The sequence below is a fragment of the Herpailurus yagouaroundi genome, unplaced genomic scaffold (assembly GCF_014898765.1).
Source record: "Herpailurus yagouaroundi ecotype Mexico unplaced genomic scaffold, PumYag 140, whole genome shotgun sequence".
NCBI classification, from domain to species: Eukaryota; Metazoa; Chordata; class Mammalia; order Carnivora; family Felidae; genus Herpailurus; species Herpailurus yagouaroundi.
Window position 1 is genome coordinate 32396526 of NW_024412395.1, and position 22890 is coordinate 32419415.

At 41.3% G+C, this 22890-nt stretch overlaps 1 protein-coding gene across 4 annotated transcripts in view; it reads left to right on the plus strand.

Moving 5' to 3' along the window:
• The first annotated feature begins 1561 nt into the window (after positions 1-1561).
• Positions 1562-22890, plus strand: part of LYPD6 (LY6/PLAUR domain containing 6) — a 124867-nt gene continuing 103538 nt past the window's right edge. For 3 of the 4 annotated variants that reach the window (XM_040475017.1, XM_040475015.1, XM_040475016.1), the window contains exon 1: positions 1570-1698. The gene's annotated coding sequence lies outside the window, so the exon portion shown is untranslated. Of the gene's footprint in view, positions 1699-22890 lie in introns of all 4 variants that reach the window. The other variant, XM_040475020.1, reaches the window with a different exon arrangement.

Below are 22890 nucleotides of genomic sequence, written 5' to 3' on the forward strand. Positions count from 1 at the left end.
CACACACACACACACACACACACACACACACACACACACACACAAGCGCTCTTGTAAGTACCAGATACTAACTTGCAGAGGTAACCTGCCTACTTGCTGAGAGACATTTCCAGTTTCAGTTTGATTAATTCGTGTTCAGCTCATTCAACGTGCTGAGCCCTGCAGGAAGACAGCACGGCAGTGATCACCTGGTGTGTGCAGAGGTTCTAAAGGAGTGCTAATTATTTTTGCCCACCGGAATCCTGAGCTTGTGTAAACCTGTGCACATACACTAAGTAAGAGAAAAATTTTCTGAGGTCCAGGAGCTTTAATCAAAAATATCTTATCCAAATCCCTTACAAATAGAAGGAAAGGGATGGAAGTTTTTTAAGAAAGATACTGGGCTCCGATATGTTGAGGGGGAGTAGATTATGGGAAGAGCAGAAGCAGGAGGATTCAGAGCAGGCCCACCTGAAAAGAAGCTTGAAAAATAGAAAGTCCACGGAGAAGAGGGGCCTCATAGATGGGCAAATGTGGCCCCTGGAGCGGGTCCTACAGCGAAGATAGTCTTGCAGACCAGGTACTCTGGGCAGAAGTGGGGGGCCTTCCTGGGACCTTCTCTCAACCCCCACCCCCACCCGCCAGCCCCAGCCTTGCTAAGAGGGGAGGAGGGTAAGGTCGTGCTCTCTTTCCACTTTGAGGCTTTGGATTGAAAAGTTCAGGAGAGTGAAACCTGATTTACAACAAGGAAGAGAAAAATCAATACCTCCGAGAGATTGGCAGGGGGTCGGGGTGGGGGGGGATAGCTTTACCTGGGAGGGGGGTTTGTCAGAGGGTGGGAGAATTTTGCCTACCAAAACTCACAACTAGATTCCCACTTTCTCACGAAGACCTGCCTCCCAGGCTCTCTCTCCCACCGCTCCATCCTACACCCCGCAGTATTGTTTTCTATTGCAAACGTCAAGCGGTCTAGGTCTGCCCTCAACCAGAGCGCGACTTGCTTTTCAGCTCTTAGGTGCTGCGGCTTTCGCGAGGGTGGCCAGGAGTAAGTTTTGGCTGGGGCCATTTCACACTGCCAGGCTTTCCATCACTCAACTGCTAGCCAGGGTGAGGGTGAGGCGAGGCGAGCCGCGCAGGGGGTCGCTCACAGGAAGAAATCGGTGCAACCTGAGCAACGCTCAGGTTGTTTGGAACGCTCACTGGGAAGGCGCTTCAAGGGCACGTCTCAAATCCTCTGCGTTCAGTCGGTAGAACTCGGCGACTCCCCCTGCCCGCCAGAGCGCGGAGCGGGGCGCCCCACCTGCGCCGGGCGGTCTGCTCCTGCGGGCTGGAGTTTGCAGACTTGGCTCTCAGGCCGACTCTCCCGGAGTTGGGTCGAGCGCGCCGGGCCAATGAGCGCGCCCCGTGGAGGGCTCGGCTCCCCCCGCGCGCGCTGATTGGTCCCGCGGCCCGCGAGGCAGGGCTGGCCGGCCAGGGCTGCAGGCGAAGGCGAGTGCCCGGCGCGAGTGGGAGTGGCGCGCGCGCCCCCCGCCGACCCCCGCCCCTCCCCGCCGCGTTCTCTCTCCTTCCTCCTCCCTCCCTCCCTCGCTCCCTCCCCGCACTCCCCGGCTCCGGCCGCGCGCTGGCGGGGCTCCGCATTGCACACTCTGGGGGCGCCGCAGTGTTCGTGGGATGGGGCAGCGGGCTGCCGCTGGCGGCCGGAATCCGCGCGCAGCCCGGGTGAGTAGAGGCGGGCTTCCCGGGAGAACACAAAAGGAGCCTGGGTTGGTGCCAGCGGCTCTAACTACTGCGGGTTCTGGGCCAACCAGGGAGTGGGCTTAGTCCCTGGAACTACCCGGTGCTAGGACACCCAGCCCCCTTCCCGAGGCCGAGGGAGCTGGGGAGCTCGCCTCTGCATCCCGCTTCTGTGTTCTGTCCCCGAGTGGGCAGCCAGCACTGCGCGCAGGTCTAGAGGGGCGTGTGTGCTCGTGTGTGTAGCGCTGGCTCACAGAGGGTGGGATGGAAATGTCAGGAGCTGCCAAGTTCAACGCTGGAGGAATCTCTCCCAGGAGTAATTCAGCACCTTCTCTGGGCCAAGTGTGCGTCCACCAGGAACTCCAGCCGGAGGGAGTTCCTGGGCGGCGGAGTGGCAGCGCCCCACATGTTGCTGCAGGGGGTGGGGGTGGGGGGGTCCATGGCCTGGCTGCGCCCACCCAGGGCCACTGCCCAGGATGCAGTAAGCTGGGGCGCCTCCAGCCATTGCGGGAATTCGCCAGGCCCTCCGACCACCCACCCGGGCGACTGGGCGAGGGGGCCGTCCACCCACGGAGCCCGGGCTTCGCCTGGGCTTGACTTGGCGATGTGTTTTTCTCTCTGGTAACAGCAGTTCGGTTGATTTACATTTGGCTAAACAGTGAATTTTAGCCTAAAGCGCTCTCTCTGTGGGTCTGTCTGACTCGTTCTGCCCCACACCACAGTCTCACTAGCTCTCCTCCCCTCCCCACACCCTGCCCCCAGTATCCACCCCTCTCATCACTTCGCCTTACAAAACTTGGTGTTTCAATATGATGACATCCGGCGTGGTCTCAGGCATCTTAAGTGCCACAATCATTTGCCATTTCCTAGGGAACTACAAGGGCTTGTATAATTTTGGGAGGGGGGTTGAGGCGGGAGCAGATCTTTGGTAGCGATTTGGTGGTGGAATAGCATTGACCTCCCAGAGCATATCACAAAAAGAATGTTAAGCTTCTCCCTCTGGTAACCTACCCAAAGTGTGACCTCCAAAATTCAATTTTCTTTGTGGGAGACTAGGGAGTTTAGATTCTCCAGGGAGAAGCTTATTTCTTGTTAAATTGAACTATGGTGACATATACTCTGTTCTGCTCTGCTCTGGCCAGCCATTGCAGATGCCATGATATTATTAGAGCAATTCCCTTAAAGCCATTACATTTTCTCTCGAGTGAGAGGACTCAAGATAGCTGCTTAAAATTTTGGATCTGCACCTTATTTCTCTGGAAGACATTAATGGTTACTGTATATGTGCTCACGTGTACCAAGTTTGTGAAAGATATTTGTGCAATCGTCCATGAAATGGCTTAATGCACATTTATGTCAAACCCATTTAAATGTAAAACATCTATCTGTTTTCAATTTTAGTTTCCACCTTGACCAAAGGCACCAGACTGAAACAGGACTTAAAAACAGGTCCTGTTTAAACAGAGGTTTTACAGAACTCTAGTCCTCAGAGCACACAGTAAGCTTTCTGAGCTTGTAGGTACACAAAGCCTGTTAAAAATTGTGAATGGTTCTTTGGGTTAACAACATCAGAAATGCTTCTAGAGCAAAAAAGGGAGATAGGATTCATGGGCCTATATTTTAAAGCTGTTGACAATGTTTTTAAAATGAATGTTTATATTACAGAATGGGGCTGATTACAGGCAAATAATGTCAAGTAAAAAAAAATCTTGTGTATCGCATCATGCTATACAGTTTACATGGCACACTGTGATGTCCTATTAAAGTGTCTGTGAGGGAGTCACATTTTTGTCACCCCCAGTTTTACAGGGGGGATACATAAGGCTCTTGGAGATTATGATTTTTTTCCCAAGGTGAATTAGTAGAGTTCGAGCCAAGTTTTTTCTTTTTCTTTTTCTTTTCTTTTTTTTTTTTTTTTTTTTTTTTTACCTCCTTTGCTCTCTCCCTCCCGTCCTTCCTTCGTGTAGACTATATGTTCAGTGTTTTCCTACTTTCAATTTCTGCACTTCTTTTTACTATTCAACCTGTGGCTTCGGGACCATTATGTACCATTCCCAAAAAGCTTTGCCTTCTGCTAAATATCATTTAACTCCCACTACGATGTAGGGTGATGAGGATTTAAGGAGAAAGCTAATAATATTTTTAAGGAACTGTCCTTTTTCAAAGGGGTATATTATTTTTGTTAATGAGTTATTAAATATACAAGTAAACAAAACCCTAAAGAATGATGTCCTAATGATAGGGTTTCAGGAAAATTAAGGGCTGGTAGTGACAGAGATGCTTGTAACAGTGACAGAAATATGTAAGTCTCCCCCTTTATAAGCAGGAACTACTCATAAGCTCTATAGACAATTACAAGGAGGTACTAATAAACGATTATTTCATTAGTGCCATTCTTATGTTAAAAAGAATTGACAAAACAGATTACTTATATAAACCCAGAATCACTCAGGAAAAAAACAACAACAAATACCCATTTATCAAAAAGTCCTGAAATCGTCATTAACAAGTGTACACATGCAACAGAAGATATTGATTAGAGAGAAATCCTGTTTTTACTTGCACAGTTAGCATTAAGGAGCATACAGATATCTACTGCCTCTCTGATTATTTATTAATACCCCATCATTTGCAAATCTTTTCTTGGAAAATTATTGCACACAATGTTTATTTGTGACATTGCATAATATTTCTTAAGATAAATAGAATTAATTTTGTTTGCATTAATGTAGGTAGGTAATGAGTTGACTAGTAATAATTCCTAGTTAAGTATGTTGGCTTTGGAATCAAGTCCCGGCTTCACATATACTAATTGTGGTAGGACTTCAGAAAGTGATTGAACCTCTGTGTGCTTTGGAGAGACACATAAGAAAATACATAAGTTTTCTTATGTGTAGAGCATGAATAACAATGATGCTTACCTCCTGCAGCTTTTCAGTGTATTCATGTGGCAATATTTAGTGAGCACCTACTAAGTGCCAGCACTGCTCCAGATGCTAGGGATACATGGACAGACTCCTTGGCAATTATGTTTACAGTCTAGTGCCTGAGAATTAATGACTTGATATGTGTAAAATGCTTAGTGTGGAATATGACACCCAGGAAATGCCCCATGATTGTTAGCTATTGGTATCATACGTTCACTCTGGAAATGTTCACTGAGTACCTAGGAGATGTAGTGCATATTGGAACACATAATGATGAATATATATATTTCAATTCAATTCAATTTGATATTATAATGAGAGAGAGAGAACTCCAAAGAAAGATGTCAAATATAATCAGTTCTCTAAAGATAATTCAGTGCAGACATGGAAGAAGAAAAAATGGAAATAAATACTTAAAAATTAAATTAGCCATTAGAAAGTGGGGAGTAAGTATATGGATTTCCTTATGGGAACTTACGGTAAGGAAAATAAAGGTCTTGTATTCAAGCTATTTGAAACATTGAATACATAGGAAAAAAATAAAGAAAAAATAATTCTTATTTAGATATATATAATGAGAAAGAATTTTTTGACGGGTCAGATTATTGAATTGAACTCACAAAGGGTGACAGATCCCAGGCACACAAAAATGAGATAGCCAAAATGAACTTGAAAAAAAAAAATCCTTGCAATAGATTCCTAAAACAATAGCCAAAGACTCTTAAATACTGTGAAATGAGAATTGTAGAAGCAGTTGGCTTACATTGTACCAAACATATACTCAGAGATAAAAAGAGAACATAGTGGAAATGAATTCTTTGCTTCACCTTTTGCTGAGTAATATTCTTACACCCAGGCTTTCTCAAGCAATAATCACATTGCAGGAAATAGAGAAAATAAGTGCTCAGGATATTCCAGACCTAATCAACAGACTAGACACAGATAAATCACTAAGACCAGGTGGCCATTACCCGAGTGTGATGGAGAAACTCCGTTGTGTAAGTGACAGCTCTCTGGGGCATTGGCTGGTATCCCTAGGGTTTCTGTCAGGAGGAGGGTTTCAGGGAGGACCCTGGAGCCCTTGAACCAGATCTGTGTCCTCATGGACAATTGGAGATCAGTATTCGAAGCTAACACAGATTATATCAAATACAACATATTTTGTAGAAAGGGGGAGGATTGTATTCAAATTAAAGGAGGAAGTATGTGGCTACAGTGTTACAGAAAATGTAATATTTTTAAACTTTGAAAAAGCCTAGCTAGATTTCAAATCCCAGTTCCCTCCCAATTCATGACCTTTTTTGTCTGGCCAAGAAATAAGAAACAGAGTGAAGATAAATAGACACTTCTCTGCATGGACAAATGGGCTCTTCCAGGAAGTAGTTTGGGGATGATTTTATTTAAACTTTTATAAATGTTCACAGATGGCATGTAGTTCTTATGAGTAAGTAAAAATCAAGCTGATAAAGTTGAACCATAGGAATAACGTAAAAGACAACCTAAGTGGGAAGAAAAATAATAGAAGATTAAAGGCAAAATGGAAGATTGAAGATAAGTGTACTTGGGGAAAGCAATCCCAAGCACATTTATAGGAGATGGTTTTAAATTCTATTCCCATCAGTAGTCAACAGAGCCAGATAATATTCTCTCAGCCGTCTAAAGAAAAGTGTATCTACCAAGTTAAAGTCAATATTAAGAGAAGGGGGGGGGTATATAAAACTCTGTACTAGTGTGACACCATTTTTTGAAAATGTGTTGTTGAGTAAGTTTATATACATCCTTGCTACGTATTTGTTCATCTATCTGGATAGAAAGTAATGCATTACCACATTAACAGTGACTATCTCTGGGTAGTATGGGATTGCAAATGTTTTTATTGTCTTCTTTTACCCCATTGTTTTCCAAATTTTCTACAATGAACATGCATTGCTCTTATGAGAAAAAGTGCTCTGAAAATATAATGTAGTGTTATAACCTCAGATTTCATACTGTTTTACTGTAAGAAAGGCTTGTTTGATGATCATATCTGTTTCTTCGGAAATCTGTACTTGCAAATTTTGCCCCGAATTATCTGTATATACAGTGTGTGTAAATAACTTCCTTGTATTTACTATTAGGAAAAAGTGTGGCTGAAGAGCACTGGTGCTCTCCTTTAGGGAGTGAGAACTGTGAACTTGAAAGAGATTCATTCCATTTTTGCCATAACTATCAGGATATGAAGAACGAACCTATCAGAAGCGTTGCTGACTCCTTTGTAGACTGTAAGCCCCAGGAGGACAGGGACCAAGTCTGTTTCTTTCCCTTTGGACTCCACAGTTGGCCTGGCACATGGCAGTCTCCCAATAAACACGTTCAATGTTTGAATTGAATGAAATGGATGAAAACTCCAATAGACTCACAGAAATTGTAAATAAGAAGAGATCCTAAGGCCCACTTTGTTCTTTGAGGTCATGTGATTCATTCAGGTCATATGACCTTATATGATCTATAAGTCATCCTGACACTCCTTGTACTACACAACCCCTGGGCCACAGAAATGGTCTGGGTTGGTTATCTAGGATCCTCTGGCTTATTCTCAACTTTTGATCCAAATCCTACCCCTTGATTCCATCTCATTTCATTTTGTTCCTGTGTTTTTGGACTAGGGTTTTGTTTCTTTCATTGGCTCTAGATTTTACCTTTCTGTCAGGCGTAGACTTGGGATCACCATCTTCCTTCCTCAATTTGGACCCCAGGGTGTATGATCCCAGTGTGCTCTGCCCCTTTCTGGTAAGCTATAATCTTTGCAAGAGAAAAATCTATGCCACAAACTATTAAATATTCATAATTGAACCTAATACTAGATCCCTAGAAGAAACCTGGGAGTCGATGTATATTCTATGCCAACATCAGCTTGATAAGTTGCTGTTGTTAAGATAATAATATACCCGGTTTGTCAGAATCTTAGTGGAAGAACAGATTATTGTATCTTGTTATTATATAAAATCTGGTATATATGTCACTGCATGCAACTCTTATTGTCATTCCTCAAGAAAGATAGATATGAAGGAACCAGATATGAACACTCAAATGATCAAATCAGTGTCCAGGATTGTGAATGAGTACTTGCGGAAGGTAGCTAGTATCTGATGACAGAATATAAAGAGAACAACTCTTCCAGGAAAGAAAAAGCCCCAAGGGATAAGACCCTTGTCTATATATTATGAAGTTACTGTAATGTCTACTAGAATATCTCCTTAGATTCAACTAATCTGGGGCACCTGGGTGGCTCAGTCGCTGGAGCGTCCGACTTCGGCTCAGGTCATGATCTCACGGTCCGTGAGTTCGAACCCCACACTTGGCTCTGTGCTGACAGCTCAGAGCCTGGAGACTCCTTCGGATTCTGTGTCTCCCTCTCTCTCTGCGCCTCCCCCACTCACACTCTGTCTCTCAAAAGTGAATAAATGTTAACAAAAAACTAAAAAAAAAATAAAAGATTCAACTAATCTGACTGCAGGACTACCACTGGTCACCCATGGCACCACCAGTGTAACCAGAAGACCATAGGACAGGAACCATGACTTGCCATCAGGCATTCCTTTGTGGGAGCCCTTGCAGCTGCCCAGGGAGCACAGCTCAGGTATGAGGAGATGAGGGTCACATTGGACAGGCGTGGGAGCCATCTTGGCCTAGAGGCCCCATGCCCCCTGGAGCTGGCATCTTCTTGTAACAACTGTATAGACAAAGCTCCCAGGATTCCATAAAGGATGTAACCAGTTTCCAGAATCGCCGTGGTCAGGGATACTGCAAGTATCATTTCTGCATCAGGTTATTCTAGTTTTCACTCAGTCTGCCAATTAGAGGTCACAGTTATAACTGGTGACTAGTTACCATAACTAGTAACTTCGTTGACTTTTTTACCCTTCTCAGGTTGCTACAGAAGAAGGGCTAGATGGATACTGGAAGTCAGATTCTCATGCACACATTTACACATAGAGCGTACTTTGGTCATTTCTCATGAAAGTGGAAAATTAGAACTAGAAAACATGTGTTGGCATTTGAAAGCAAGGGATTTGGGGCAGAAAGTAATAAGCCCAAGGACTTTATAATATTTATATATTTAAATTTATATATATATATATATTAATATAATATATAAATATATTAAATATTTAAAATTGCTGTCCCTGCCCTGCCCTTTCACCTGCCCATCCTCACTCTCTGTCTTGCCAAGGGGGCATGCAGGCTAAAATCAAAAGTAGATTTAAGAAACATATAGGTGTGTGTGTGAGTGATTACTACATAATAGGTTATTAGGGGACACAGAAGTACTGGCTATGGAATCTTCGTCTTCTGATAGATCTGTCAGAGGCCATAGATGTAAGAGTTCTTAAACCCAGGATTGTCCTACTGTCTCTGCCATGAAAAAGAAAATGAAGATTGTTATCTGAATTATCAAAGCAAGTCTCTTTAAGCATCCTAAATGATTAACAATATGGTTATTGTGTTTGGGTGGCAGGATTTTGGGTGAACATTTTCAGAAATATATTCCTTAATGTTACGTGCAAGAAGCAGGAGAAATAAGGATTGCATTATTCTCATCCCATTTTTCCCTTTTCAGTACTGAATTGTATAATAAGTTAGAAAATGTACATATTATTTAAGTTTCCATCAAGACATCTAGAAATACTGGTTCCTTTATGCCATTAAAGCAATTTAGATAATGTATACACTTACTTGCACTTATAATAATAGCATTTATTACTCTCTACTTTTTGTTTGTATGGCTTTTCATCTACAGGACCCTACCTACTTGTGCAGGATTATGCTAATTTTCCACTGGCAGAGGTGCAGTGCAGTGTAAAGGTTAGAGGCCAAGTTCTCCTGTGTTGTAATTCTGCCCACCCATTGCCAACTCTGTGACCTTGGGCAAGTTATTTAGTCTCTTCCAGTTTAACTGGTTGCTGTGAACTAGCGGGGTGACCTTTAGCAAGTTAGTCACCCACCGTCTGGCCTTCATTTGCTTCAACTATAAAACCAAGGGGCTGCACCAATTAAACTTTAAGCTCCGAGATGAGTAGGCACCAATATGTATTTTTTGACATTTAAAACTACTCATTAATGCTGACCTAATAAAATAGTTTTGAACAACTGAAAGTGGCAAAATGTTGGTATTTAGACCAAACTAAATGAAACAGAGTTCTTGGCTTCTAAGAGCATGAGGTCTATAATAAATAATTTAAAAGATCTAGCGCATCTCCCTGGAATTTGTTCTTTTCTCGCTCTGTAGATCTTCACTGTTCTTTGACTTGATTATTCATGCAGAATACATTTAATTTCTTACAATATTTCTATCTTGAAGAGGAAAAAACCCCACTTTCAAGTGTTCTAAAAATATTACCACTTAAAAATACTGACTTTAATAGAAGTAATATTCTGCACTTATGTAGTATCTTTCCATAGAAGATCAAAGGACGGGTATTAGAAGTACATGGTTTTCTTTTATGTATAACTTCATAGAAGAATTTCTTTTATGAAATTCTTTTAATTCATATTCCTAATCACTCAACTGAGTGAATTCCCAAAAACTTTTGCAGCAGTTCTGACTCTTGGTCAGACACATCCTTGGTCAGGAGTGTCCTTACATCCATTACTTCCCAATGGACAATCCTTTTTATCTTTCGAGGCCTTGTTAAAGTGCAACCTCCCCCCAGAAACATTTTCTCCTGATTCTCCTCCCATCAGTAAAAATGTTAGTCTTTGGGCCGCCTGGGTGGCGCAGTCGGTTAAGCATCCGACTTCAGCCAGGTCACGATCTCGCGGTCCGTGAGTTCGAGCCCCGCGTCGGGCTCTGGGCTGATGGCTCAGAGCCTGGAGCCTGTTTCCGATTCTGTGTCTCCCTCTCTCTCTGCCCCTCCCCCGTTCATGGTCTGTCTCTCTCTGTCCCAAAAATAAATAAACGTTGAAAAAAAAAAAAATAAAGGTTGAAAAAAAAAATTTTAGTCTTTTATTTAGGCTTGTATTTTTTTTTTTACTGACGTGTTTCTCACATTTAGTTTATTATTTACATAATGTCTTATTTTTCTTGAATGCTAGTGTGAGCCTAGTGTCTTGTATAGAGTAATACCTCAATAAATATGTTGAATAGAATTAGCACTTTCATAGAGAAAAAGCTGTGGAGATCATGATGGGAGCAGCACAAAAGATCAGTTTATTTATCTTAATTTATTTATTTTTAATGTTTATTTATTTTTGAGAGAGAGGAAGATTGACAGAGTGCGAGCAGGGGAGGGGCAGAGAGAGGGAGACCCAGAACCCAAAGCAGGCCTCAGGCTCTGAGCTGTCTGAGGGACAGAGCCCAATGTGGGGCTTGAACTCGCGAACCACGAGATCATGACCTGAACTGAAGTCAGATGCATAACCAACTGAGCCACCCAGGTGCCCTGAAAGATTGGTTTAGATGGAAAGGATAGTTTTAGTTGTTTATAACAAGTACCACCTAATTTAATCTCTGGATGTCCATGAAGAGCAAATCCCATAAACTGACTGTTCTCTTCAGAGACACTTCCCTGCTTTTGTTTTCTAGAAATACCCTCTAGTATTGAGGTTTATACAGAACAGACTGTAAGTCATTAGTTACCATGACCTAGGACTTGGGGAAGTGAGGTATGCCATCTTCACCGGTGGAAATAAAAACTGGCGTGCTTCACACTTCCACACTAAGCTGAACTATGCTTTTTAAGGTGCATTGATAATTTCTGTTAAACAAAAACAACAGAAAAGTTGAAGGAAGAAAATAATCATTCTTCTTCCTGTGACCCAGATTTATTATTCATATGTAATTTCTTACTACCTCAATAGTATTGCTTTTCTCTAGGTCACATGGTGGCTGCCTAACTATGTATGTAGCATGTGTTCAGTGTGTTTGATCCTTATTCTGGTAGAATAAAATAGAGGACAATATATCAGACTTGCTATATATAGGTGAAGATATACAAAATCTTTCTATGCTGTTGAAAAACTCTTTCATGAGCCATCTCCCATATGGCCCCCTTCTCATAGAAGAGAGGAACATACATAGTGAGGACTGGCACTTTTTAAACGGAGACTGAGACAAGGCAAGATTTAATCTCTAATGGCCAATGTTCTTCCTGTTCCATTGTCATAGATTGGAATCACAGCCAGCTGATTGAAAGTGTTGTTTTAAGAAGCACCAGGTGAGATAATGGCAGAATCAACATCCACTCCACCCAGTTCTGAGAAACAACTCAGGGTTCATCTTCCACTGTTGCCAGTGTTGTTCTTTGGTATAGCTAAGCCTGGCGAGTGATGATCAACATGATGCAAAAGATATTTTCCCACCAAAGCTATTTAGAGGCTCAACTTTCTAAATGAAGGACAATACATAGCTATAGTGGAATAGCATTTCAAAGAAAGATACCTTGTGTAGGGGTACTGTTTTCTAGGCTTGGGAACTATCTAGGAAAGACCTTTGCAGGAGAGGTAGTTTCCAGTTAGGCTAAACAAAATAAGGAAATGCAGAGTGCTATGTAGCACCTGAAGGGCGTTGCAGGCAAGTGGGTAAACTCCTTTCCTGTGGCTTCTGGCCCACTCTGACATTGCATGAGGGTTTCCCATCTCTCCAAGAGAAACCGTGTACTGAATAAGGTTGGATGTGGAAAATGGAAAAGAGTGCAGAGAAGATGGAACCAGAGGACTTAACAGTTAAGGAGAGGATCATCTACTTTATGATCAGTTTGAGAAAACTTTCCCTATCCTGTCAGATTCCAGACCTTCCCGGGAAATCCCTACAATAAACATATATAAAGTTGAGAAACACAAAGCTCTATTGCCTTAAATTATCTGTCCTATTCCTGCCATGGCCTCCATTAAAGCCACTGCCTGGTAAGTCATTGTTAAAAGGCTTCCCATGGGGAAAGGATGCACTTACTAATGAATGAATCTGAGCCAGTTAAGAGGTGCTCATTGGTCAAGTAGATAGATAGAAGTTGAGGGAATGTAGGAGTCTGAGGAGAGTGAGGCAGGGACTCAGGAGAGGCAACTATTTTGTAGTGAGGTATGGGTGGAAAGGAAAGGTTGGGATCTCTGCTTATTTATCCAAACTCCAGTCATGCTATTTTCTGAATTACCAACCACTAACTAATTCCAGGTTTTTGGCCAAATGAGTTAATTTTGAATGTCCGTTTCTTCATCTGGAAAATCATTGTATGATGAGATCAGCACTTCTAGGACAGGATCTGCAAGAAGAAACACCAGTTCTGTGGAATGTTAAAGGCAGAAACCGGGGATGATGGTTCAATATGTTTGGGAAACAGTGGGTTAAATAATATATATGTATTTTTTTTTTTACATTGCAGGACTTTTGGTAACTGAATAGTCACTCTAAATATCTGAAAGGAGGTGTACTACTCAGTGAAGCCCAAAACTGCTTGAAAATAGCACCCCCTTTGAAGGTGCATCCTGATGGTCAGTGTAGTGTTCTGTACAACACAAAATATTGGATTAGCTGATGTCTGAGTTTCTTCTGGGTTTTAAATTCTGTGAATCTACAATTCAGTAGTTTGTCTCTCTTCTGTTTCTTTTCTAGCTAGCCCCTTGCCTCTCATCTAGAAGAGTTTGTGTGTTGTGTATAAACCTATTGATCAAAAATGTACTCTGTTAGAAAATCCCTGCATCTACTTTAAGAGAATAGCATGCTGAGAGAGTCCAAACCTGCAAGGTTTAAATTTTAGACTGCATAAATTCACAGGCAGTCAAAACACGAATAACAACTTTGCCAAGCACACCCACTGCCCCCCACACCCCTAACAAAACACTGAAACATTTATGCTAATAGAGGGGATAACATTTCAGAAAAGAACAATTTGCAAAAGACCCAGATTTTATTCTGACAGAGGCATTCTGAGCCAAGCGGCGCAATTAATCACAGAGCTGAAACATCAAGATGAAAAGACAAATATTGAATGTATACAAAATGTGAACAGTTCTTCCCTTCATCTTCAGGATTACAGAAGAGGTTTATCTCACCTTGGCCCCCAATACCAGTCTTGGCTTTTTTTTTTATTTGGCTCCTGCCAGATTCACCCTTTGCTTGATGAGGAGCTGGTAAAAGCCGTAGTGTGTCAGGAGAGAGTGGAAGCCCTTATAGATGTCCAGGGGGATAGTATGGTTGGGTCTGGATTTTGCTTTTTCCTACTGAAATAGTTCCGCTTGCAGAGGTTGTAAGGGGTGGAGGAATACAGGGTGGCCATCTGTAATCTCTTGGGTTCAAAGGAAAAGTAAAGATTCACCCTGGCTGTTTTTCATATTGTAATCCTTGCACTTTGTGAATTCTCTGAAGTTAGGCTATTCTGGATCTCTGTAGTAGGTAATCTACAAGACAATCTACAGCCAACAACTTATAGTGGCCTATGAGTTTGGCTCTTTTCATGTTTTTAAAGAAATAATTTATTAGGTAATGTTAGGATACAAAAGCCAAAATCTGATACCAATTTCACTTTACTGTTAAATTAAATTTGTATGTCTGTTTCTAAGTTTTAGTTATCTGTTTTCCACCATTCTAAATTCTTAAGAGCCTTTGTCAAATGTTCTGTTATTCGAATTCAAGCATGTATCTAATAAAACATCAATATTCCTATTTAGTTATGCTTGTTTAAAAAATTGGAATTAGTTGCATACATTTAATTGTATATATTATATATATATATATATATATTCATGTTTATCTGTTTTTGAGAGAGAGAGAGATAGAGCATGAGCAGGGGAGGGACAGAGAGAGAGAGGGAGACACAGAATCCGAAGCAGGATCCAGGCTCTGAGCTGTCAGCCCACAGCCCGACACGGGGCTCGAACTCATGAACCATGAGCCGAAATCGGACCCTTAACCAACTGAGTCATCCAGGCGCCCCCATTTAATTATATTTTTTCACCCCCATTTAATTGTGTTTTTTAACTCTAAATTGAATTTTGATATTTGGTGGACAATTGCTAAGCATTTCTTTTTCCAAGTGACAAGAGACATATTATAGCATTGGCTCAATTGGGAGGTCTTGTGGTTCCTTCCTCACGTTGAATTGTCTTGATGAGGATTCCAGAGCACACTGTGCTCCAGTTTTTGAATTCAGCTTCATCTTTTAGAGGCCATCTTTCCTGTACCCTTAAACATATGTGCGGTGCCTTAGTTCATCACTCACCGCAAGGCCTGGCACAAAGTGGATAGATACTCGGTAGGTATTTGATGAGCAGAGGCTCTCCCTACTCAGTCAGTGTTTCCTGAATAAATGAACAGATTAGTTAATGAATGGTGCTTCCTATAATCATCACCACTTCCAAGCCATCGTGGACTCATGACCTGACATACAACACTATTTTTCTTAACAATCAAAGGTGGATATTTTAACCCGCAAATATGATGCTAGTGTTTAATGTTTATTTTCCTTTTTTAAAAAAAAAAAGTATCCACAGATAAAATAACTCTACTTAGAATTTTTTGTACAGAATTTATAAAGCAGAAGAGATGTATCCCCGCAGTTGTTTCTGTGCTGCAGCAGCTCAGTGAACTTTGGAAGAGACGTGGGTCCTTTCACGTGGGAAAGAGATGCTCTGTATGGGCCTGAACCAAAGTGCCACAAAAAACTAGGTAGGATTTGTTTTGGCATGTTATGGCATTCCCCTTTTGGGACGCTCAATCATTTTATGGATGAAGGATTTCCATAAAGCTTTCTGCATAGTCTTCAAATTATCTTATGTGAAAAAGAATCTAGTGTGTATTTGGTCTGTAGTTGACTGTTGATGTTTTATAGGCAACGCTCTGCGTGTGTAGAAAGGTTGAGCCATTTCTTAGACGTATTGACTAGTAAGTCTCCCTTGTTTAAAGACTATCTGTTTGGGAGATGACGGATGTACACCCTTCTCTTTGTAGATGGGGTGGGGGGAAGGGCTCTTCCTTTCTCTATTGCATTACCCCAGTGTTTCATAGCAGTTTGTCTAGGCCATCATCATTATCACTGCTTGGCAAAGCGTTGTTGATTTATTAAAAGCACCTGTCCATTTTAATAACCAACCTAGTGGTCAAAATCCCCAAACGACTTGTTTTGGGGCTTGGCATTGAAGTTTTATTTGCTGTAATTCACCCAGTAAATGATAGATAGTATCGAGGCTTCCTTTCCTCTCTTTTTTGGGCAGGTATTTGTATCTTTCTTTAGCAGCGCTTAAGAATCTGTCTCTTCTTGGTGATTGTGAGGATTGCTCATACTTGAATAGAGATTATGAGCTTAAGTTTAAATAGCTTTGAAATCTTTTAAAAATAGTTACTTCTTTTAATATTGCATCACCACTGTGTACATTTAACATGTCCAGCCGTTTGAGTGACCTAATATTTTACATTTGCCAATGTAAACATAGCAATAATTAGGCAACAAGTACTTTTTTTCTGGGTGCTAGCCAGGGATATAAAAAAGAAGGGTAGACATGGAAAACTGTCCTCATGGAGCTTGGAACTGACTTTCTCTCTGTCTTTGTCTTTAAATATTTGAGAATCGCCTTGTGCCGATCATAGTTGAAGGTGGAAACACAGAAGTGATTGAAACAGGCAAAAGTCTCTGATAAAGCACTGAGTAAGGCTCATGTAAATCCCTGTCCTCATAAAGGTTACGTTCTATCAGGGAGTCATAAATAAGAAAATATGCAGTATGTTAGATGGTCCTAAGTGCTTTGGAGAAACCAAAGAGGGGAAGAGGGAATGTCTGAGGTGGACAGGAAGCAATTGGCAGTTGGCAACTTTAAACATGGTGGTCATAGGAGACCTCATGGTGTAGGTCTCATGAACACCTGAACAGCTGGGCCGGGTAAGGGAAAGGGCCTTGGGGGCTGCTGCAGAAAGAGACTTCCAGACAGAAACACAAAGGTCCTGCAGTAGCATCATGCCTCACTCTCAAAACAGCAAGAAGACTGGTGCTAGGAGTGAAGTAAGCCAGAGAGAGAGAGAGTAGTGAAAGCTCAAAAACATAAGAGATAGGCCATCCATAATTCAGGGCTTTAGAGGTTATTGTAAAGGTCTTCCTTCTTCCGTTTCTTCTTTCTCCCTTCTTCCTTCCTTCCTTCCTTCCTTCTTCCTTCCTTCCTTCCTTCCTTCCTTCCTTCCTTTCTCTTTCCTTACTGAGTAAATTAAGACATTGGAAGAATTTGCACTAAAGAATGACCTGATTAATTGTATGATTCAGAAGACCACTGGCTACAATTAGAATGAATAAAAGAAGGGGGGACAAGGTTGGAATAATCCAGATGATGTTGGCTTATATCCATGTGGTTGCAGTGGAGGTGGTGAAAAGGGGCATGCTTCATCTATCTGGAAAGAGTGTGCAGGAGGTAGGATTTGCTGAGGACAGGATACAGGGCACACGTGAGAGAGCAGAGTCAAAGATGGCTGATAAACTGGAAGGGTAGGGCTATCATTTACTGAGATGGGAAGACTGAGGAAGAGCAGATTTGGAAAAGGATCAGATAAGCTTTGGACATCTTACACTTGAGATACTTGTTAGGCTTTCTAGTGGAGATATGAAGTAGATGGGTGGGTGGGATATGGATATGAGTTCTGGGGAGAGGTAACTTTGAGAGCTTCACAATGTCTGTAAAAGCCATGAAATGGGAGCAGATCCACAAACATGAGGAGATTAGATCAGGGTGTCAGAGCAGAAGGAGGACAATTAAGTTGCAGTTGTATGACCCTTTATTATTTGCTGTAGGTACAGAAGAAGTAGGAATTTGCAGGCTAGAAGAGATGAAGTCACTTTCATGGAAAGTGTGAAAATTAAACTGGTCCCTACAGATGGGTACTATTTGGAGGGGTAGAAATAATGAGGGGAGAGCATTTTGGCTGAAGATACCAGAAATATCAAATCAAAACCACCATGAGGTATTATCTCACACCAGTCACAATGGCTATTATCAAAAAGACAACAAATGTTGATGAGGATGTGGAGGAAAAAGAACCCTCATGCACTGTTTGTGGGAATGTAAATTGGTGCCAACGCTGTGGGAAACAGTGTCCAGGTTCCCCCCAAAATAAAAAATAGAAATATCACATGATTTGGTAATTCCACTGAATATTCACCTAAAGAAAATGAAAATAGTAATGTGAAAAGATATAAGCACCCCTCTGTTTATTGTAGCATTATTTACAATAGCTAAGGTGAAGGCAGCCCAAGTGTCCATCAATAGATGAATATATAAAGAATATATGATATATGTTATATATATTACATTATATAATAGATTATATTATAATATATACACATATGTATATATGTGTATATATTATAATATATATGTGTAATATATATATATTATATGTGTATATATTATATATATGTGTATATATTATATATATATACACATATATATACACACATATATATATGTGTATATACACATATATATACACATATACATATATAATATATGTGTATATATTGTAATATATATGTGTAATATATATAATATATTACACACATATATATATATAATGGAATATTACTCAGCCATAAAAATAATGAGATATTGCCATTTGCGAGGAGATGGATGGACCTAAATGGTATTATGCACAGTGAAATAAGTCAGACAAAGAAAGACAAATACCATATGATTTCACTTATAAGTGTATAATCTAAAAACCGAAACAAAGCAAAAACAGACCCATAAATACATAGAACAACTGATGGTTGCAAGAGGGAAGAGGGCTGGGAAGATGGGCAAAATGGGAGAAGGAGAATGGAAGGTACAGACTTCCAGTTATGGAATGAATAAGTCATGGGGATGAAATATGACAGTAACAGCGTCATGTGATAATAGATGGTAACTGCACTTGTGGTGAGCATAGCGTAACCTATAAACTTTGTGTGTATAAACATTGTGTTGTATACCTGAAACTAAGGTAACATTGTGTGTCAATTATGCTTCAATTAAAAAAAAAAAGTTACCAGAATTAAACATACCATAGTTCCTTACTAGGAAGGTAGTAAAGGAAAATATAGCAAGATCATGGTGGAATTTTCTCACAAGTGGAAGAGGTAGGATTTCTAGTCTCTTGTTTGGTCTGTTTCCTAGGATGATAATATGCAAATGGTAAAGAGACTTGGTCCCATTAAAATCTTGAACATTTCCTGGCACTTTGCTAACAGCTTTTCCTCCTTATCCTTGCAGCTGGTGCCGCCTTATATTTTGTAGTAACTTGAAACTGACATGTGGGGAATTTTAAGTACATATGTTATCAAAACAGATGTTCCACAGACTTTATAGACTATCAGGGGGTCATCTCATGTTTCAGAAAGCAGTCTGAAATTTGAATTTAGTTACTCTCATAATTTTACATTCTCCAAAGTAACTATGTGGGAAATTTAAAATTTATTAGCAACTTTCTCTTGTTCTTAGATTTTAGAGAGGTGGTGATTCTAGTAATCTGAAAAAAACAATTATATGCTGTGCTATCTAGATGCAGATTATTGAACAACTTTACTTCCTGATGATAAATCTAAGGCACAGAAGTATTTTAATGCTTTCTTTAGAACTTGGGAGTCCTACTTTATAAAGGCAAAAAGCCCCATTCTTTTTTTCATGCAAAATGATGATTAAAGCATAGATGAACTTCATAAAATAATACAAAGGATGCTGAGTTCAGAAAAACAGAGAAATTGTGCCTCTTGTTCCTTCTCCCCCTACTTTTTACTAGAATCCAGATGAGAATCCAGCTTTTTTATTCTGTATAAAAGTTTCTCATGGAGTTGCAAAGGCTGGGGACTTTGGCAGAACTCCCTGAGATAAGAGCAAATTATGGATTTCTTTCTTTTTTTTTTTTCACTTTATTTAAAGAATACCTTTAAACCAGTGTGGTATTAATTGTCTGGCATAACCAGATATGACATTTCCATACCCTATTTTTTTCTTTGGGCTTTAAGAAAGTACAGAGTGCAGCTCCAGTTGGCTTTGACAGCTTATTGGTCAAGCCCCACGGGTGTTGGCTGGAGAGTGGCCATCACTGAGAGGCCCACTGGGCCCACTAGCACTGTCTAGTAGAACTTTCTAGTCTCTTCTGTGGTGACAAATGTTCTACATCTGCACTGGCCAACATATGGCTACTGAGTACTTGAAATGTGGCTAATGCGGTTAAGGAGCTATATTTTAAATTGTATTTAACTCAAATTTAGGTGGCCACAAGTGTCTAACGTCCACTGTCCAATACAGTAGAGTTGATGGTTTGTCCTGGGCTTTCTGGAGGATGGAATGGGAGGTGCCCAGGCTCCCCTTGCTGGGGTGTCTCTACCCCTCTATGAGTGTCCATAAACAGGTCTTTCTTTCACGCAGGGATTCTGCACCTGGGGTCACTGCTAAAGAGTGCATATAGTACAGGACTTTGTGAGATGTGTCCTTCCTGTCCTTCCCAAGAGTGGGGAGAAGGAACATAAAAAGGTAAAGTGACATTAAATGCGATGAAGTATTTGTAATGGTTTTAAAGACTCTTTTCTCACTAAGATATTAAAACACAGCGTATTTGAATATTTTACTACCGATTGTGAAAGAGAATTAGCCTGGGGAGTAGAAGTTAGAGGTAACATGGTGAGAAACTCATTTTACCAGTGCCTTGAAAACTTCTGTGAGGGACCCAATTTCTTACCCTGAGGACGATTGCTCATTTAAAAGGAGCACTCAAGATTTTTATTAATCTTTTTGCACTTGAGAGTGCATTATTGAAGTCCTACAGTGTGCCTTCACATAAATACCAACAGTGGGCATGTTGCTCTGGGGCAGTGGTTGTTAAGGAGAGAGGTAAATAGCACAGGATATGAACATGACTAAGATGGGGCCTCAGGAAGCTGTGCAACCAGCACGGACAACGGACTCGGCCTCAGAATTCTCAGCTGGAACGTTGGTGTTCCGCAGTCTGCCACGTTAAAATTTTACTCCAGGATCCCGGTGGGGGGTAGAAGACAGAAAAAGGAGGCCTTTTGCCTCTCAAAGATCAGTTTTTACATCTGAAGACGTTTGACATACTCGCAGCCTTCCAGCGGCTGTGGTGAGCTGTCCACCTCCCGTAGTGGAAGAGGTCCCCATTGTGGAGAAAGGCGTTTAAAAAGATGTGTTGATTGATATTTCTGTGGTCGTCCTGCCACTCTGTCTCGTAAAACTAAATGGAGCTTGTGTGCCAGGACTATGCTTCACTTGCCATCTAAATGAGGAGGAAAAAAGTGTGTACATGGAGGAAGAAAACTAACAATCAAATGCACTGTGAGATAGATCTCAAATGAGCGGCGCAGACAGAAAATGCCATATCCCACAGTTGTCTTCAAATACATGAAGGGCTGTCTGGTGGAAGAGGTATTCGGCTTACTCTCTGGGGCTCCAGAAGGCAACGCTGGTGGTATTTTCTTTAATTATAGAAAGGATTTTTGAAGGCCTACCTGTGCAGAGCACACTGGGGCGGGAGAATGATTTAGGAGAGGACAGGGTGCACAGATGTGACAGTGCCCGCAGGTTGCGGACAGATTCATTGCAGTCGATAGAAGGGAAAGCTTCAGAAGGTGGGAGAGGCCGCTTTGAGGGGATTGACCTTCTTCCCTGGAGGTGTTCCGAAAGAGGCTCCCTGGACCCCGAATGGGAACAAGGCAACTCACGTTGGTAGAGTAGGGGTCAGATAATTACCGACCGTGGGCCAAGTCTGGCTTCCTGCTTTCCCTTGTAAATAGTTTTATCAGAACCTGGCCATGCCCATTTGTGTAAATCTCATGCAGGCTGCTTTCATGCTACAATGGTAGAGGTGAGTGGTGTGGTGGCATTCTGTGGCTCACAAAGCCTGAATTATTTACTATCTGGCCTTCTATAGGAAAAGTTAGCTGGGTCCTAAAAAGGATTGGATCCCGTGATATATAAAATCCTTTCTAATTCTCTGAAGGTGAGGGATTTGGTAAAGAAACAAGCCTTGTGGGAAGCGTGTGGAAGGTGCCCGTGAGAGATGGACTTCCAGCTGGACCTTCAAGGAAACTGGCTGGTCCTTTCAGAGGAGGCCTTCCAACATGACCCCTCGGCTGATCCCAAAGGGATTAAGTCAGTGTTCTTTGGATGCTGAGTACAGACTCGTCCCAACATGCATCCATTCATCCGTTCATTTATTCTTCATGCCTCCAGCGTATCCTTGGCCAGTGTAGACGACAATCTAAAACACTTCCTCTGCCTGCTCTTGGTAAAGTAAGCACAAATTCTGGCATGCTGTTGGCATTTTGATAATAACTTTGCTGGTATGGAAATGCTCATTAAGTTCAATGTTTATAATTGAGTTTTATGGAGTTATTTTATTTTAAGTATAATGGTCTCACCTAGACACAACTTAGAATTTATTCACGTGTTCGGCTTAATTGTAGGACATAAGAAATGATTGTTCCAAAATGAAAACCTCACTGAATTTGTGGGAGATGCAGCTCACAGTGTTAAGGAGAGGATGCACATTACTATTCATGCCTTTTTAATTGATTAGCCTTTAAGGCTTCTGAAAGCCTTTAAAAGTTGTTTTGTCAACATTAGACCAGCTGCTATGTAATTATGGTAGCTCTTCTTGCAGTTAAATTCTTTTAACAACGTGTTCAATCTGCCGATGCCAAAGTGCTTTGAACCTGTGATATATACTATAGAGAGCTTTTGTTTTTACTTACAGATGGTTGGTGCCATTTTCTGGGCAACTGTAGAATTTTCACAGAAATTTTAAAGATGAATTACTTCAAAATGGGAGGCAAATGAATTTGAACATCAGGTTACTCCTTCTCCTATAAAAATTGTTCATATGTGACTTGAATTTTGAACTTGACTCATAACAACCTAAATATGCTCATTAAAAAGAAAAGAAACCTTTTCAAGGCTCTTTTCTCTGACCCTCCAGCTTGTAAATCAAAACTTTCTGGCATCAGTCAGATGATGGTGAAAGCAGGGGGGCCGTGATAATGAGCTCTGGTTAATGAGGAACCAGACATGGTGGTTCTGCCTTCCATGCAGGGGGCTGAAGCTTTGCTCGGAAAACTGAGCACACCTTAGTGGTGTATTTTGCTAGTTTTCAAAGGAGTTCTATCTTGATGCCTGGCATGAAAAGTTATAACTAGGGATAGGGACTGGTATCGGAAAGATGCAAACAGAAGATGCCGTGCTTCTTTCCTCCCTGTCCCCCCGCTCTCCAAACCCCTCCACACACACACACACACACACACACACACAC